A 20,625-nucleotide genomic window follows, 5' to 3' on the forward strand; every position below is an offset into this window, starting at 1 on the left:
CCAATATGTGTCCTTAGCATTTTGATGTTGGAAATATGCCCTAGAGGCAATAATAAAAGGATTATTATTATATTTCTTTGTTCATGATAATTGTCTTTTATTCATGCTATAATTGTATTATCCGGAAATCATAATACACGTGTGAATACATAGACCACAATACGTCCCTAGTAAGCCTCTAGTTGACTAGCTCGTTGGTCCACAGATAGTCATGGTTCCCTGACTATGGACATTAGATGTTGTTGACAACGGGATCACATCATTAGGAGAATTATGTGATGGACAAGACCCAATCCTAAGCATAGCACAAGATCGTATAGTTTGTTTTGCTAGAGCTTTTCCAAAGTAAAGTATCTCTTTCTTAGACCATGAGATCATGTAACTCCCGGATACCGTAGGAGTGCTTTGGGTGTACCAAACGTCACAACGTAACTGGGTGACTATAAAGGTGCACTACAGGTATCTCCGAAAGTGTCTGTTGGGTTGACACGGATCAAGACTGGGATTTGTCACTCCGTATTACGGAGAGGTATCACTGGGCCCACTCGGTAGTGCATCATCATAATGAGCTCAAAGTGACCAAGTGTCTGGTCACGGGATCATGCATTATGGTATGAGTAAAGTGACTTGCCGGCAACAAGATTGAACGAGGTATTGGGATACCGACGATCGAATCTCGGGCAAGTAACATACCGTCTGATAAAGGGAATAGTATACGGGGTTGCTTGAATCCTCGACATCGTGGTTCATCCGATGAGATCATTGAGGAGTATGTGGGAGGCAACATGGGTATCCAGATCCCGCTGTTGGTTATTGACCGAGGAGCCGTCTCGGTCATGTCTGCATGTCTCCCGAACCCGTAGGGTCTACACACTTAAGGTTCGGTGACGCTAGGGTTGTATGAATATGAGTATGCAGCAAACCAAATGTTGTTCGGAGTCCCGGATGAGATCCCGGACGTCACGAGGAGTTCCGGAATGGTCCGGAGGTAAAGAATTATATATAGGAAGTGCTGTTTCGGCCATCGGGAAAGTTTCGGGGTCACCCGGTATTGTACCGGGACCACCGGAAGGGTCCCGGGGGTCCACAGGGTGGGGCCACCTATCCCGGAGGGCCCCGTGGGCTGAAGTGGGAGGGGAACCAGCCCCTAGTGGGCTGGTGCGCCCCCCTGGGCCCCCCCTGCGCCTAGGGTTGGAAACCCTAGGTGGGGGGCGCGCCCCACTTGCCTTGGGGGGCACTCCAACCCCCTTGGCCGCCGCCCCCCTTGGGAGATTAGATCTCCCAGGGCCGGCGCCCCCCTGGGGGCCTATATAAAGGAGGGGGGAGGGAGGGCAGCCGCACCATGTGTCTTGGTGCCTCCCTCCCCCTGCTACACCTCTTCCTCCTCCCGCAATAGCTTGGCGAAGCCCTGCCGGAGTTCTGCTGCATCCACCACCACGCTGTCGTGCTGCTGGATCTTCATCAACCTCTCCTTCCCCCTTGCTGGATCAAGAAGGAGGAGACGTCATCCGCTCCGTACGTGTGTTGAACACGGAGGTGCTGTCCATTCGGCACTTGGTCATCGGTGATTTGGATCACGGCGAGTATGACTTCATCATCCCCGTTCTCTTGAACGCTTCCGCACGCGATCTACAAGTGGTATGTAGATGCAAACTCTCTCCTATCACTCGTTGCTTAGATGAACTCATAGATGGATCTTGGTGAAACCGTAGGAAATTGTTTATTTTCTGCAACGTTCCCCAACAGTGGCATCATGAGCTAGGTCTATGCGTAGTTCTCTATTGCACGAGTAGAACACAATTTTGTTGTGGGCGTAGATCTTGTCAACTTGCTTGCTGCTACTAGTCTTATTTTGCTTCAGCTGTATTGTGGGATGAAGCGGCCCGGACCGACCTTACACGTACGCTTATGTGAGACAGGTTCCACCGACTGACATGCACTAGTTGCATAAGGTGGCCTCGGGTGTCTGTCTCTCCCACTTTAGTTGGAGCAGATTCGACGAAAAGGGTCCTTATGAAGGGTAAATAGAAGTTGACAAAATCACGTTGTGGTTATTCGTAGGTAAGAAAACGTTCTTGCTAGAACCCAATTGCAGCCACGTAAAAGATGCAACAACAATTAGAGGACGTCTAACTTGTTTTTGCAGCAATTGTGATGTGATGTGATATGGCCAGAAGTTGTGATGAATGATGAATGATATATTGTGATGTATGAGATCATGTTCTTGTAATAGGAATCACGACTTGCATGTCGATGAGTATGACAACCGGCAGGAGCCATAGGAGTTGTCTTTATTTTTTGTATGACCTACGTGTCATTGAAGAACGCCATGTAAATTACTTTACTTTATTGCTAAACGCGTTAGCCATAGAAGTAGAAGTAGTCGTTGGCGTGACAACTTCATGAAGACACGATGATGGAGATCATGGTGTCATGCCGGTGACGAAGATGATCATGGAGCCCCGAAGATGGAGATCAAAGGAGCTATATGATATTGGCCATATCATGTCACTATTATATAATTGCACGTGATGTTTATTATGTTTATGTATCTTGTTTACTTAGAACGATGGTAGTAAGTAAGATGATCCCTTATAATAATTTCAAGAAAGTGTTCCCCCTAACTGTGCGCCGTTGCTAAAGTTCGTCGTTTCAAAGCACCACGTGATGATCGAGTGTGATAGATCCTTACGTTCACATACAACGGGTGTAAGACAGTTTTACACATGCAAAAACACTTAGGGTTAACTTGACGAGCCTAGCATGTACAGACATGGCCTCGGAACACAGAGACCGAAAGGTCGAACATGAGTCGTATGGAAGATACGATCAATATGGAGATGTTCACCGATGATGACTAGTCCGTCTCACGTGATGATCGGACACGGCCTAGTCGACTCGGATCGTGTAACACTTAGTTAACTAGAGGGATGTCAATCTGAGTGGGAGTTCATTAAATAATTTGATTAGATGAACTTAATTATCATGAACTTAGTCTAAAACCTTTGCAAAATATGTCTTGTAGATCAAATGGCCAACACTCATGTCAACATGAACTTCAACGCGTTAGAGAAAACCAAGCTAAAAGATGATGGCAGCAACTATTCGGACTGGGTCCAGAACCTGAGGATCATCCTCATAGCAGCCAAGAAAGATTATGTCCTAGAAGCACCGCTAGGTGAAGCACCAATCCCAGAGAACCAAGATGTTATGAACACTTGGCAGTCACGTGCTGATGATTACTCCCTCGTTCAGTGCGGCATGCTTTACAGCTTAGAATTGGGGCTCCAAAAGCGTTTTGAGCGACACGGAGCATATGAGATGTTCAAGGAGCTGAAAATGGTTTTTCAAGCTCATGCCCGGGTCGATAGATATGAAGTCTCCTACAAGTTCTATAGTTGTAAGATGGAGGAAAACAGTTCTATCAGTGAGCACATACTCAAAATGTCTGGGTTGCACAACCGCCTGTCCCAGCTGGAGATCAACCTCCCGGATGAGGCGGTCATTGACAGAATCCTTCAGTCGCTCCCACCGAGCTACAAGAGCTTTGTGTTGAACTACAATATGCAGGGAATGGTGAAGACAATTCCTGAAGTATTTTCAATGCTGAAGTCAGCAGAGGTTGAAATCAAGAAAGAACATCAAGTGTTGATGGTCAATAAGGCCACTAAGTTCAAGAAGGGCAAGGGTAAGAAGAACTTCAAGAAGGACGGCAAAGATGTTGCCGCGCCCGGTAAGCCAGTTGCTGGGAAGAAGTCAAAGAATGGACCCAAGCCTGAAACTGAGTGCTTTTATTGCAAAGGGAAGGGTCACTGGAAGCGGAACTGCCCCAAATACTTAGCGAACAAGAAGGCCGGCAACACTAAAGGTATATGCGATATACATGTAATTGATGTGTACCTTACCAGTACTCGTAGTAACTCCTGGGTATTTGATACCGGTGTCGTTGCTCATATTTGTAATTCACAGCAGGAGCTGCGGAATAAGCGGAGACTGGCGAAGGACGAGGTGACGATGCGCGTCGGGAATGGTTCCAAGGTCGATGTGATCGTCGTCGGCACGCTACCTCTACATTTACCTACGGGATTAGTTTTAAACCTCAATAATTGTTATTTAGTGCCAAGTTTGAGCATGAACATTGTATCTGGATCTCGTTTGATGCGAGATGGCTACTCATTTAAATCCAAGAATAATGGTTGTTCTATTTATATGAGAGATATGTTTTATGGTCATGCCCCAATGGTCAATGGTTTATTCTTAATGAATCTCGAACGTAATGTTACACATATTCATAGTGTGAATACCAAAAGATGTAAAGTTGATAACGATTGTCCCACATACTTGTGGCATTGCCGCCTTGGTCACATTGGTGTCAAGCGCATGAAGAAGCTCCATGCTGATGGACTTTTAGAGTCTCTCGATTATGAATCATTTGACACATGCGAACTATGCCTCATGGGCAAAATGACCAAGACTCCGTTCTCCGGAACAATGGAGCGAGCAACCAACTTATTGGAAATCATACATATTGATGTGTGTGGTCCAATGAGCGTTGAGGCTCGCGGAGGATATTGTTATGTTCTCACTCTCACTGATGACTTAAGTAGATATGGGTATGTCTACTTGATGAAACACAAGTCCGAGACCTTTGAAAAGTTCAAGGAATTTCAGAATGAAGTAGAGAATCAACGTGACCGAAAGATAAAATTCTTATGATCGGATCGTGGAGGAGAATATTTAAGTCACGAATTTGGTACACACTTAAGAAAATATGGAATCGTTTCACAACTCACGCCGCCTGGAACACCTCAGCGTAACGGTGTGTTCGAACGTCGTAATCGCACTCTATTGGATATGGTGCGATCTATGATGCCTCTTACCGATTTACCGCTATCATTTTGGGGATACGCTCTAGAGACAGCTACATTCACTTTAAATAGGGCACCGTCTAAATCCGTTGAGACGACACCGTATGAATTATGGTTTGGGAAGAAACCTAAGCCGTCGTTTCTAAAAGTTTGGGGATGCGATGCTTATGTCAAGAAACTTCAACCTGAAAAGCTCGAACCCAAGTCGGAAAAATGCATCTTCATAGGATACCCTAAGGAAACCATTGGGTATACCTTCTACTTAAGATCCGAGGGCAAGATCTTCGTTGCCAAGAATGGATCCTTTCTGGAAAAAGAGTTTCTCTCGAAAGGAGTAAGTGGGAGGAAAGTAGAACTCGATGAAGTACTACCTCTTGAACCGGAAAGTAGTGCAGCACAGGAAAATGTTTCTGTGGTGCCTACACCGACTGGAGAGGAAATTAATGATGATGATCAAGGTACTTCGGATCAAGTTGCTACTGAACTTTGTAGGTCCACAAGGACACGTTCCACACCAGAGTGGTATGGCAACCCTGTCCTGGAAATCATGTTGTTAGACAACGGTGAACCTTCGAACTATGAAGAAGCGATGGTGGGCCTAGATTCCAATAAATGGCTAGAAGCCATGCAATCCGAGATAGAATCCATGTATGAAAACAAAGTATGGACTTTGACAGACTTGCCTGATGATCGGCGAGCGATAGAAAACAAATGGATCTTTAAGAAGAAGACGGACGCGGATGGTAATGTTACCATCTATAAAGCTCGACTTGTCGCTAAGGGTTATCGACAAGTTCAAGGGATTGACTACGATGAGACTTTCTCTCCCGTAGCGAAGCTTAAGTCCGTCCGAATCATGTTAGCAATTGCCTCATACTATGATTATGAGATATGGCAGATGGACGTCAAAACGGCATTCCTTAACGGTTATCTTAAGGAAGAGTTGTATATGATGCAGTCGGAAGGTTTTGTCGATCCTAAGAATGCTAACAAAGTATGCAAGCTCCAGCGATCCATTTATGGGCTGGTGCAAGCATCTCGGAGTTGGAACATTCGCTTTGATGAGATGATCAAAGCATTTGGGTTTATGCAGACTTATGGAGAAGCCCGCGTTTACAAGAAAGTGAGTGGGAGCTCTGTAGCATTTCTCATATTATATGTAGATGACATACTTTTGATGGGAAATGATATAGAATTCTTGGACAACATTAAGGCCTACTTGAATAAGTGTTTTTCAATGAAAGACCTTGGAGAAGCTGCTTACATATTAGGCATCAAAATCTATAGGGATAGATTGAGACGCCTCATAGGTCTTTCACAAAGCACATACCTTGATAAGATTTTGAAGAAGTTCAAAATGGATCAGTCCAAGAAAGGGTTCTTGCCTGTATTGCAAGGTGTGAGATTGAGCTCGGCTCAATGCCCGACCACGGCAAAAGATAAAGAAGAGATGAGCGTCATCCCCTATGCCTCAGCCATAGGATCTATTATGTATGCCATGTTGTGTACCAGACCTGATGTAAACTTTGCCATAAGTTTGGTAGAAAGGTACCAAAGTAATCCCGGCAAGGAACACTGGACAGCGGTCAAGAATATCCTGAAGTACCTGAAAAGGACAAAGGACATGTTTCTCGTTTATGGAGGTGACGAAGAGCTCGTCGTAAAGGGTTACGTCGATGGTAGCTTCGACACAGATCTGGATGACTCTGAGTCACAAACCGGATACGTGTATATGTTGAATGGTGGGGCAGTAAGCTGGTGCAGCTGCAAGCAGAGCGTCGTGGCGGGATCTACATGTGAAGCGGAGTACATGGCAGCCTCGGAGGCAGCGCATGAAGCAATTTGGGTGAAGGAGTTCATCACCGACCTAGGAGTCATACCCAATGCGTCGGGGCCGATCAAACTCTTCTGTGACAACACTGGAGCTATTGCCCTTGCCAAGGAGCCCAGGTTTCACAAGAAGACCAGGCACATCAAGCGTCGTTTCAACTCCATCCGTGAAAATGTTCAAGATGGAGACATAGATATTTGCAAAGTACATACGGATCTGAATGTCGCAGATCCGTTGACTAAACCTCTTCCATGAGCAAAACATGATCAACACCAGAACTCTATGGGTGTTTGATTCATCACAATGTAACTAGATTATTGACTCTAGTTCAAGTGGGAGACTGTTGGAAATATGCCCTAGAGGCAATAATAAAAGGATTATTATTATATTTCTTTGATCATGATAATTGTTTTTTATTCATGCTATAATTGTATTATCCGGAAATCGTAATACACGTGTGAATACATAGACCACAATACGTCCCTAGTAAGCCTCTAGTTGACTAGCTCGTTGGTCAACAGATAGTCATGGTTTCCTGACTATGGACATTAGATGTCGTTGAAAACGGGATCACATCATTAGGAGAATGATGTGATGGACAAGACCCAATCGTAAGCATAGCACAAGATCGTGTAGTTTGTTTTGCTAGAGCTTTTCCAATGTCAAGTATCTCTTCCTTAGACCATGAGATCGTGTAACTCCCGGATACCGTAGGAGTGCTTTGGGTGTACCAAACGTCACAACGTAATTGGGTGACTATAAAGGTGCACTACAGGTATCTCCGAAAGTGTCTGTTGGGTTGACACGGATCGAGACTGGGATTTGTCACTCCGTATTACGGAGAGGTATCATTGGGCCCACTCGGTAGTGCATCATCATAATGAGCTCAAAGTGACCAAGTGTCTGGTCACGGGATCATGCATTACGGTACAAGTAAAGTGACTTGCCGACAACGAGATTGAACGAGGTATTGGGATACCGACAATCGAATCTCGGGCAAGTAACATACTGTCTGACAAAGGGAATAGTATACGGGGTTGCTTGAATCCTCAACATCGTGGTTCATCCGATGAGATCATTGAGGAGTATGTGGGAGCCAACATGGGTATCCAGATCCCGCTGTTGGTTATTGACCGAAGAGCCGTCTCGGTCATGTCTGCATGTCTCCCAAACCCGTAGGGTCTACACACTTAAGGTTCAGTGACGCTAGGGTTGTATGAATATGAGTATGCAGCAAACCGAATGTTGTTCGGAGTCCCGGATGAGATCCGGGACGTCACGAGGAGTTCCGGAATGGTCCGGAGGTAAAGAATTATATATAGGAAGTGCTATTTCGGCCATCGGGAAAGTTTCAGGGTCACCCGGTATTGTATCGGGACCACCGAAAGGGTCCCGGGGGTCCACCGGGTGGGGCCACCTATCCCGGAGGGCCCCATGGGCTGAAGTGGGAGGGGAACCAGCCCCTAGTGGGCTGGTGCGCACCCCCTGGGCCCCCCCTGCGCCTAGGGTTGGAAACCCTAGGTGGGGGGCGCGCCCCACTTGCCTTGGGGGGCACTCCAACCCCCCTGGCCGCCGCCCCCCTTGGGAGATTAGATCTCCCAGGGCCGGCGCCCCCCCTGGGGGCCTATATAAAGGATGGGGGGAGGGATGGCAGCCGCACCATGTGTCTTGGCGCCTCCCTCCCCCTGCTACACCTCTTCCTCCTCTCGCAATAGCTTGGCGAAGCCCTGCCGGAGTTCTGCTGCATCCACCACCACGCCGTCGTGCTGCTGGATCTTCATCAACCTTTCCTTCCCCCTTGATGGATCAAGAAGGAGGAGACGTCATCCGCTCCGTACGTGTGTTGAACACGGAGGTGCTGTCCGTTCGGCACTTGGTCATCGGTGATTTGGATCACGGCGAGTACGACTCCATCATCCCCGTTCTCTTGAACGCTTCCGCACGCGATCTACAAGTGGTATGTAGATGCAAACTCTCTCCTATCACTCGTTACTTAGATGAACTCATAGATGGATCTTGGTGAAACCGTAGGAATTTTTTTATTTTCTGCAATGTTCCCCAACATTTGAAGGGGTTCCACATCCTCTTGTCCTTACCACGCCATTGTTGAACTTGTCTGAAATACACTAGATAAAAGCATTAGTCCAACAAGAGATATGTTGACATTAATTACCAAAATCATCCAGGGAGCACTTGTGCTTTCAATCTCCCCCTTTTTGGTAATTGATGACAACATACATCAAAGCTTTAGGTAAAAGATGTAAAGAGTAGCAAGTAAAGCTTTGGAGAAACATGTAACATGCATAAGCTCCCCCTACATGTATGCAATCATGTGAAGTTGGAATACAAGAACATGTGAATGCATAATCATGACAGAGCAAGTAAAGAGTTACATGTATCTTGGCTATACGCACCAGAGCAAATGATGTGGTAAAGGGGTGTACCTCCATGCCTATGAATCCTTCTTGTAAACAATATGTACATCAACAAGAGATCTTCATGCACATGAGTGTGATGCATATACTTACCTTGTGGTTTTGAGCTGGCTTTGGAAAGAGTGGGCTTGAGAAAACAGGGTCAGATAACACAAGAACACTCTAAGTAAAGCAGTTTTAAGGAACCACAAGAATACCAAGACTGGGATGACATGTAATGGGTGAGTACTGAGTACTTCATTTAGATATTGACATGTCCCCAAAGATCTAAAGATATGCAATGAATTCCAAAGATTTTTCTCCCCTAGACATGGACTCTATCTCCCCCTGAATCTGATATGGAATAATGGGAGAAGGTAGGGTGAGAGGAAATCAGAGCAAGAAAGGGTAATATTAACCACAATCAAAGCAACAAGAATATTAGCAATAGCTAAGATCAAGCATATGGACATGTCTTTCCCCTCTTAAAGACATGTGACTTCTCTCCTCTTTGTTAACGAGCATCTGTAGAAGAGCTTAGATGTGCTCATTTGATAAGCTTTGATGTGCTCTCTCTCCGCCTTTGACATCAATTTCCAAGAAGGGTTCTTCTGGAGCATGAGTCAAGTAGGTGTGGTCCTTGAGAGCCACTACAAGGAAGTAGGTATTTCATTATGCTCATAGAGGGAAGAATCATTGAGTGGAGGTGAAGAAAGTTTCCAGAAAGAAATGGCAAAACATTTTCTCAGAGTTGAAATCGGTGAAGCCGATGCGTTTTCGGTGGCTCCGAAATGACAGAGTCATAGATGGTACTTATCGTGCGACCGAGTTAGTCCATGTCGGTTGTACCGGTAAACTATTCACAAGGAGACCTTGTATTTCAGTCGAGCCGATAGGTTTGAATCAGAGGGACTAAGTTCAACACAGAGTAAAGATTTTGTAATCTCATCTCATAGGGAGAGAGACATCTAAGGGAAGAAATCTTTGGAATTCTTTGCATATTCTTGGGGACATGTCTATATCCAACTAGAGTACTAAGTACTCACTCTCTGCATGTCATCCCAGTCTTGGTTCTCTTGTGGTGTCTCATTCTTGCTCTGATTAGTAGATGTTCCTGTGTTGTCTAACCCTGTTTCTCAGGTTCATCTCTTTCAAAGTTAGCTCAAGACCACAAGGTAAGTATATGCATCACACTCATGTGCATGAGGATCTCTTGTTGATGTACATATTGTTTGCAAGAAGGACTCATGAACATGTAGGTATATTCTCTGCATTTCACATCATTTGCTCTGATGCATATAGCCAAGATACATGTAACTCAGTGCTTGCTCTGACATGTGTTATGCTTTCACATACTTTTATAATCCATCTTCACATGATTGCATACATGTAGGGGGAGCTAATGCACGTTGCATGTTCTTCCAAAGATTTATTTGTTATACTTCATATCTTTATCTAAAGCTTTTATGTATGTTGTCATCAATTACCAAAAAGGGGGAGATTGAAAGCACAAGTGCTCCCTGGGTGATTTTGGTAATTAATGTCAACATATCTCTTGTTGGACTAATATTTTTACCTAGTTTATTTCAGATGAGTTCAACATTGGCGTGGCAGGACAAGAGGATGTGGAACCCCTTAAAGATGCTAAGGACAAACATTGGCAAAAGGTCAAGACTCTACATTTTCATTTTAGTGATCAAGATCACATTGAGTCCATAGGAAAGCCAATACTATTAAAAGGGGATGAGCTGTTGCTTAATGGCTTGCTTGCTCAAAGTGCTTAGTGATATGCTCCAAAACCCTCAACCACTTTCTCATTTCCACATATTTCCTAAACCTAAAAGTCAAACTCGGCCCCATCGATTTGATCTATCCGGCGCCACCAAGTTCACCTGACATAGCCACTGCCAGAAACCCTAATCAGTTCGGTCGCACCGATGGGATCTCGGTCTCATCGAGATGGCCTTGCAAACTCTCCGTTACCTATTGTAGTTATTTTAGTCTCACCGAAATGTGCCGTCGGTCCCATCGAGTTTGCTTGACCAAGTCTCTGTTTGCTTATTGCTGAAATAGGTCTCACCGAGTTCACGCAATAGGTCTCACCGAGATGAGGTTTTGCCCTAACCCTAGCACATCGGTCTCACCGAGTTGACCTTGTCGATCCCACCGAAAACTCTAACGTTCACATTTTCAACCATATCGGTCTGACCGAGTTTCACTATTCGGTCCCACCAAGTTTGGAAAATTGTGTGTAACAGCTAGATTTTGTGTGGAGGCTATATATACCCCTCCACCCCCTTCTCCATTTGTGAGAGAGCCATTAGAACGTGCCTACACTTCCACTACTCACTGATACATCTCCAACGTATCTATAATTTTTGATTGTTCCATGCTATTATATTACCCGTTTTGGATGTTTATGGGCTTTACTTTACAATTTGATATCATTTTTGGGACTAACCTACTAACCGGAGGCCCAACCCGAATTGCTGTTTTTTGCCTATTTCAGTGTTTCAAACAAAATTAATATCAAGCGGAGTCCAAACGGAATGAAACCTTCGGGAGCGATCTTTTTGGAACAAATGCAAACCTGGAGACTTGGAGTGGACGTCAAGCAACAAATGAGGCGGCCACGGGGTGCCCGGCGTGCCCCCCACCCTCGTGGGCCCCTCGAGCATCCACCGACCTACTTCTTCCTCCTATATATATCCATGTACCCCGAAAACATCCAGGAGCACCACGAAAAACTATTTCCACCGCCGCAACCTTCTGCATCCACGAGATCCCATCTTGGAGCCTTCGCCGGTGCTCTGCCGGAGGGGGAATCTACCATGGAGGGCCTCTACATCATCTCCAAGGCCTCTCCGATGAGTTGTGAGTAGTTTACCATAGACCTTCGGGTCCATAGTTATTAGCTAGATGGCTTCTCTCTCTTTGAATCTCAATAGAAAGTTCGCCTCGATCTTCTTGGATATCTATTCTATGTAACTCTTTTTGCAGTGTGTTTGTCGAGATCCGATGAATTGTGGGTTTATGATCAAGTTTATCTATGAGAAATATTTGAATCTCCTCTGAATTCTTTTATGTGTTATTAAGTTATCTTTTCAAGTCTCTTCGAATTATCAGTTTGGTTTGGCCTACTAGATTGATCTTTCTTGCAATGGGAGAAGTGCTTAGCTTTGGGTTCAATCTTGTAGTGTCCTTTCCCAGTGACAGCAGGGGCAAGAAGGCACATATTGTATTGTTGCCATCGAGGATAAAAAAGATGCGGTTTATATCATATTGCATGAATTTATCCCTCTACATCATGTCATCTTTTTTAATGCGTTACTCTGTTCTTCATGAACTTAATACTCTAGATGCAGGCAGGAGTCGGTCGATGTGTGGAGTAATAGTAGTAGATGCAGAATCGTTTCGATCTACTTGTCACTGACGTGATGCCTATGTACATGATCATGCCTAGATAATCTCATAACTATGCGTTTTTCTATCAATTGCTCGACAGTAATTTGTTCACCCACCGTAATACTTATGCTATCTTGAGAGCCACTAGTGAAACCTATGGCCCCCGGGTCTATCTTTTCTCATATAAGTTTTCCATCTACTTTTATTTGCATCTTTACTTTTCCATCTATATTATAAAAATACCAAAAATATTTATCTTATCTTATTATCTCTATCAGATCTCACTTTCGCAAGTTACCGTGAAGGGATTGACAACCCTTTATCGTGTTGGTTGCGAGGTTCTTGTTTGTTTGTGTATGTGCGTGGGACTTTTGAGGAGCCTCCTACTGGATTGATACCTTGGTTCTCAAAAACTGAGGGAAATACTTACGCTACTTTGCTGCATCACCCTTTCCTCTTCAAGGAAAAAACCAATGCAAGCTCAAGACGTAGCAAGAAGGATTTCTGGCGCTGTTGTCGGGGAGGTCTTCGCTCAAGTCAAGACATACCAAGTACCCATCACAAACTCATCTCCCTCACATTAAATTATTTGTCATTTGCCTCTCGTTTTCCTCTCCCCCACTTCACCCTTGCCGTTTTATTCGCCCTCTCTTTCCCGTTGCCTTCTCTCTCGCTTGTCTTTTGTGTGCTCGTCGCTATGGCTAGTCCTCCTATTATTGTTAATACTCCCGATCATGAAGTTGTCAATTTTAAACAAAGGGAGGGAGAAAATTTAAAAGGCGCTTGACATAGAATTTGCAATGCTCAAAATAGATCTACTAGGAAGCAATCTACTTCTGTTCTTCTTCGCAATTTTTATGTAGGCATTACTCCTTGGAATAATGTATTCTTGATGCCATTACCGGAGGGAATTTCTTGGGTAGCCACACTTTTGATGCTTATAACGCTATGTTAGATTTGTTTGGTCCACCACCTCTCTTGGTTAATGAAACTATCTTAACTCTAGAACATGTGATGCAAAGGCTTGAAATTATTGAAAATAAAGTTGCCACTGTTGAGTTAATAGAAAATTTGGATAAAAAGATCCACAATCAAATCACCCAATTTGGATCTAGGGTTGGAGCTACTCTGAAAAGTTTTAAGGATAAAGAACCTATAGTTAACGAAAAATTAGATCAAAATTCTTCAAGAATCGGTAAACTTGAGGACATCATTACCAACTTAGGGGCTGCCTTTTCATCCGTAAAAGATACTTCAACTCCGCCTACTAAAATTGCCAAATTAATGTATGTTCCTAAAAATAAGGGTGAATCTTCTAGTAAGGAAAACACGGACCTCAAATCAATAAGTGTTCACCCCAATTGTCTCTCTATCATAAAAGGAACCTTTTGCTTCAAATGAATTTCTTGATTTCTTGCCTAGGAGTTTAATCATTTCTAAAAAGAAAGAAACTCCTAAAAATTATAAGTGCTCTATTGAAGAATTAAATGCCAAAGATGGTACTACTTAGATCTATCCTCGCTTTTATGCCTAGCTAGGGGCGTTAAACGATAGCACTTGTTGGGAGGAAACCCAATTTTATTTTAGTTTTTTTACTTTTTTCATTCTGTTTAGTAATAAATATTTCATCTAGCTTCTATTTAGATGTGTTTTCATGTCTTAATTAGTGTTTGTGCCAAGTAGAACCTATAGGATAACCTACGGTGATAGTTAATTTGATTATGCTGAAAAACAGAAACTTTTGCACGAACGAAAATAATTTTAGTAATTCACAGAAACGTGCTTATGCTTTGATTCTTTTTTCTGTAGATCAATATAAAAATTGCCCAGGGTTTCCTATTTTGGTAGGATTTTTAGAGTTCCATAAGTATTCAAAAGTTACAGATTTCTACAGACTGTTCTGTTTTTGACAGATTCTGTTTTTCGTGTGTTGTTTGCTTATTTTGATGCATCTATGGCTAGTATCGGTGGGTATGAACCATAGAGAAGTTGGAATACAGTAGGTTTAACACCAATATAAATAAAGAATGAGTTCATTACAGTACCTTATGTGGTGGTTTTTCTTTCTTGCACTAACGGAGCTTATGAGATTTCCTGTTGAGTTTTGTGTTGTGAAGTTTTCAAGTTTTGGGTAAAGATTTGATGGACTATGGAATAAGGAGTGGCAAGATACTAAGCTTGGGGATACCCATGGCACCCCAAGATATTCAAGGATAACCAAAAGCCTAAGCTTGGGGATGCCCCGGAAGGCATCCCCTCTTTCGTCTTCGTTTATCGGTAACTTTACTTGGAGCTATATTTTTATTCGCCACATGATATGTGTTTTGCTTGGAGCGTCTTGTATGATATTAATCTTTGCTTTTTAGTTTACCACAATCATCCTTGCTGTACACACCTTTTGGGAGATACCCACTTGATTTGGAATTTATTAGAATACTCTATGTGCTTCACTTATATCTTTTGAGCTAGATAGTTTTTGCTCTAGTGCTTTACTTATATCTTTTAGAGCACGGTGGTGGCTTGATTTTGCAGAAATTGTTGATCTCTCATGCTTCAATTATATTATTTTGAAAGTCTATTAGAACAGCATGGTATTTGCTATGGTTATAAAATTGGTCCTAGAATGACGGGCATCCAAGTTGGGTATAATAAAAACTATCATAGGAAGTGAATTGGATGCTATGATCAATTTGGTACTTGATAAATGTTTTGAGATATAGAGGTGGTGATATTAGAGTCATGCTAGTTGGGTGACTGTGAATTTAAAAAAATACTTGTGTTGAAGTTGGCAAGTCCCGTAGCATGCACGTATGATAAAAGTTATGTAACAAATTTATTGCATGTAGTGCTCTTTTGATTGCCTTCCCTTGTGTGGAGGTCGGGGGTGCGCGATGGTTAACTCCTACCAACCTCCCCCTAGGAGCATGCGTAGTAGTACTTTGCTTCGAGGGCAAATAAAACTTTTGCAATAAGTATGTGAGTTCTTTATGACTAATGTGAGTCCATGGATTATACGCACTTTTACCTTTCCATCATTGCTAGCCTCCTCGGTACCGTGCATTGCCCTTTGTCACCTTGAGAGCTGGTGCAAACTTCGCCGGTGCATCCAAACCCCGTGATACGATACGCTCTATCACACATAAACCTCCTTATATCTTCCTCAAAACAGCCACCATACCTACCTATTATGGCATTTCCATAGCCATTCCAAGATATATCACCATGCAACTTTCCACCGTTCCATTCATCATGACACACATCATCATTGTCATATTGCCTTGCATGATCATGTAGTTGACATCGTATTTGTGGCAAAGCCACCATGCATAATTTTTCATACATGTCACTCTTGATTCATTGCCCATCCCTGTACTCGGAGGCATTCATATAGAGTCATATCTTGTTCTAGTTTTGAGTTGTAACTCATGAGTTGTAAAAAAATAGAAGTGTGATGATCATCATTATTAGAGCATTGTCCCTAAAAAAAGGAAAGGCCAAATAAAAAAAGGCAAAAAAAAGAAAGTCCAAATAAAAAAAAGAAAGGCCCAAAAATAAAGGGGGACAATGCTACTATCTTTTTTCACACTTGTGCTTCAAAGTAGCACCATGTTCTTCATATAGAGAGTCTCATATGTTGTCACTTTCATATACTAGTGGGAATTTTTCATTATAGAACTTGGCTTGTATATTCCTACAATGGGCTTCCTCAAAATGCCCTAGGTCTTCGTGAGCAAGCGAGTTGGATGCACACCCACTTAGTTTCTTTTGTTGAGCTTTCATACATTTATAGCTCTAGTGCATCCGTTGCATGGCAATCCCTACTCCTCATGTTGACATCAATTGATGGGCATCTCCATAGCCCATTGATTATCCTCGTCAATGTGAGACTTTCTCATTTTTTGTCTTCTCCACACAACCTCCATCATCATATTCTATTCCACCCATAGTGCTATATCCATGGCTCACACTCATGTATTGCGTGAGAGTTGAAAAAAGCTAAAGCGCATTAAAAAGTATGAACCAATTGCTTGGCTAAAACCGGGGTTGTTCTTGATGGGAGTATTTTGTGTGATGAAAACGAAACATAGCCTAACTATATGATTTTGTAGGGATGAACCTTCTAATGCCATGTTATTTTGAGAAGACATGATTACTTAGTTAGTATGCTTGAAGTATTACTATTTCTTATGTCAATATGAACTTTTATTTTGAATCATTTGGATCTGAACATTCATGCCACAATAAAGAAAATTACATTGAGAATTATGCTAGTTAGCATTCCACATCAAAAATTCTGTTTTTATCATTTACCTACTCGAGGACGACTAGGAATTAAGCTTGGGGATGCTTGATACGTCTCCAACGTATCTATAATTTTTGATTATTCCATGCTATTATATTACCCATTTTGGATGTTTATGGGCTTTACTTTACACTTTTGTATCATTTTTGGGAGTAACCTACTAACCGGAGGCCCAGCCCGAATTGATATTTTTTTTGCCTATTTCAGTGTTTCAAAGAAAAGGAATATCAAATGGAGTCCAAACGGAATGAAACCTTCGGGAGCGATCTTTTTGGAACAAATGCAAACCTGGAGACTTGGAGTGGACGTCAAGCAACAAACGAGGCGGCCACGAGGGTGCCCGGCGCGCCCCCTGGGGGTGGGCATGCCCCCCACCCTTGTGGGCCCCTCGAGCGTCCACCGACCTACTTCTTCCTCCTATATATATCCACGTACCCCAAAAACATCCAGGAGCACCACGAAAAACTATTTCCACCACCACAACCTTCTGTATCCGCGAGATCCCATCTTGGAGCCTTCGCCAGCACTCCACTGGAGGGGGAATCGACCATGGAGGGCCTCTACATCATCTCCAAGGCCTCTCCGATGAGTTGTGAGTAGTTTACCATAGACCTTCGGGTCCATAGTTATTAGCTAGATGGCTTCTCTCTCTTTGAATCTCAATAGAAAGTTCGCCTCGATCTTCTTGGATATCTATTCTATGTAACTCTTTTTGCAGTGTGTTTGTCGAGATCCGATGAATTGTGGGTTTATGATCAAGTTTATCTATGAGAAATATTTGAATCTCCTCTGAATTCTTTTATGTGTTATTAAGTTATCTTTGCAAGTCTCTTCGAATTATCAGTTTGGTTTGGCCTACTAGATTGATCTTTCTTGCAATGGGAGAATTGCTTAGCTTTGGGTTCAATCTTCCGGTGTCCTTTCCCAGTGACAGCAGGGGCAGCAAGGCACGTATTGTATTGTTGCCATCGAGGATAAAAAGATGAGGTTTATATCATATTGCATGAATTTATCCCTCTACATCATGTCATCTTTCTTAATGTGTTACTCTGTTCTTCATGAACTTAATACTCTAGATGCAGGCAGGAGTCGGCCGATGTCTGGAGTAATAGTAGTAGATGCAGAATCGTTTCGGTCTACTTGTCACAGACGTGATGCCTATATACATGATCATGCCTAGATAATCTCATAACTATGCGCTTTTCTATCAATTGCTCGACAGTAATTTGTTCACCCACCGTAATACTTATGCTATCTTGAGAGAAGCCACTAGTGAAACCTATGGCCCCCGGGTCTATCTTTTATCATATAATTTTTCCATCTACTTTTATTTGCATCTTTACTTTTCCATCTATATTATAAGAATACCAAAAATATTTATCCTATCTTATTATCTCTATCAGATCTCACTTTCGCAAGTTACCATGAAGGGACTGACAACCCTTTATCGCGTTGGTTGCGAGGTTCTTGTTGTTTGTGTAGGTGCGTGGGACTTTTGAGGAGCCTCCTACTGGATTGATACATTGGTTCTAAAAAACTGAGGGAAATACTTACTCTACTTTGCTGCATCACCCTTTCTTCTTCAAGGGAAAAACCAACGCAAGCTCAATACGTAGCACTCACTTTCTGAGATAGAACCACCTACTCATGTGTTGAGACCAAGACATTCCAATCCAACCACAAGAATCTTAATCTCTAGCCTTCCCCGATTGCTTTCTCTTAAATCATCTTTCCACCATAGCCAAATCTGTGTGAGAGAGTTGAGTGTTGGGGAGACTATCATTTGAAGTACAAGAGCAAGGAGTTCATCATCAACACACCATCTATTACCATTTGGAGAGTGGTGTCTCCTAGATTAGTTAGGTGTTACTTGGGAGCCTCCGTTAAGATTGTGGAGTTGAACCAAGAAGTTTGTAAGGGCAAGGAGATTGGCTACTTCATGAAGATCTACCCAAGTGAGGCAAGTCCTTCGTGAGTGATGGCTATGGTGGGATAGACAAGGTTGCTTCTTTGTCGACCATTCGTGGGTGGAGCCCTTCATGGACTCGTGCAACCGTTACCCTTCATGGGTTGAAGTCTCCACCAACGTGGATGTATGGTAGCACCACCTATCGGAACCACGCCAAAAATCTCCGTGTCTCCAATTGCGTTTGCACACTCCAATCCCATCCCTTTACTTTCTTGCAAGTTGCATGCTTTACTTTCCGCTACCCGTATACTCGTGCCATGCTTGCTTGAATTGTATTGTGGATGCTTGAAATTGTGCTAATTTCCAATCTCAACTTGAAAAATCTAAAAACTGCTACCTTTGCTTGTTGAGGGTCTAATCACCCCCCCCTCTAAACACCTCTTCTCGATCCTTTCAATGATGCGTGCCCAAATCTCAAATTTGAAGAGTTCTATCGATGAAGGTTTTTTGTATCCATCATATGGGGCTATGATCACCGGGTTGCCTCTGAAGTGCCAGCCCCCCCTTGGGTAACCCTCTCCAATCTCCAAAGCAATCAAATTGCATCAAGAAGAGATTCTCCTCCAGGGTTTTGATCTTGATTGGCCTAGCAAGGTCCTAGGCCATCCTCATATTGTGGAAGAACCAGTAGGTGCTAAACCCCCTGTGCATGTGAACTCTGACCAAGATCATCCAGTAGAGTTCCTCCTCCACTGGGGTGTCATCTTCCTCAAAGACCACATCGTCGAGGTCGTCTTCCTTAAGGGACAACTCCTCCATTAGATTTTCCAGCTTTCCCTTCCCTTTTGCTCCCCGAAGCCGAAGATGCTCCGCTGTTCGCCATGGGTGTGCCGTAATGGAGAGTAGATCAATCTTTGATACGTCCATTTTGCATCGTGCTTTTATATCAATATTTATTGCATTATGGGCTGTTACTACACATTATATCACAATACTTATGCCTTTTCTATCTTATTTTATAAGGTTTACATGAAGATGGAGAATGCCGGCACCTGGAATTCTGGGTTGGAAAAGGAGAAAATATTAGAGACCTATTCTGCACAACTCCAAAAGTCCTGAAACTCCACGAAAGTCAATTTTGGAATATACTAAAAATATTGGGCGAAGAAAGCACCAGAGGGGGGCCACCCACCAGCCATGAGGGTGGAGGGTGCGCCCTACCCCCCTGGGCGCGCCCCTGCCTCGTGGGCCACCTAGCAGGCCCCCGACATCCATCTTCTGCTATATGGTGTCTTTTGCCTTGGAAAAAAATCATAAGGAAGCTTTCAGTACGAAGCGCCGCCGTCTCAAGGCGGAACCTGGGCAGGACCAATCTAGGGCTCCGGCGGGGCTGTTCTGCTGGGGAAACACCCCTTCGGGAGGGGGAATCGTCGCCATCGTCATCACCATCGATCCTCTCGTCGAGAGGGGGTCAATCTCCATGAACACCTTCACCGGCACCATCTCCTCTCAAACCCTAGTTCATCTCTTGTATCCGATCTTTGTCCCAAAACCTCAGATTGGTACCTGTGGGTTGCTAGTAGTGTTGATTACTCCTTGTAGTTGATGCTAGTTGGTTTATTCTGTGGAAGATCATATGTTCAGATCCTTAATGCATATGAATACCCCTCTGATTATGAACATGAATATGATTTATGAGTAGTTACATTTGTTCCCGAGGACATGGGAGAAGTCTTGTTATAAGTAATCATGTGAATTTGGTATTCGTTCGATATTTTGATGAGATGTATGTTGTCTATCCTCTAGTGGTGTTATGTGAACGTCGACTACATGGCACTTCACCATTGTTTGGGCCTAGGGGACGACATTGGGAAGTAATAAGTAGATGATGGGTT

Source organism: Triticum aestivum, chromosome 4B (assembly GCF_018294505.1).
Source record: "Triticum aestivum cultivar Chinese Spring chromosome 4B, IWGSC CS RefSeq v2.1, whole genome shotgun sequence".
Taxonomy (NCBI): domain Eukaryota; kingdom Viridiplantae; phylum Streptophyta; class Magnoliopsida; order Poales; family Poaceae; genus Triticum; species Triticum aestivum.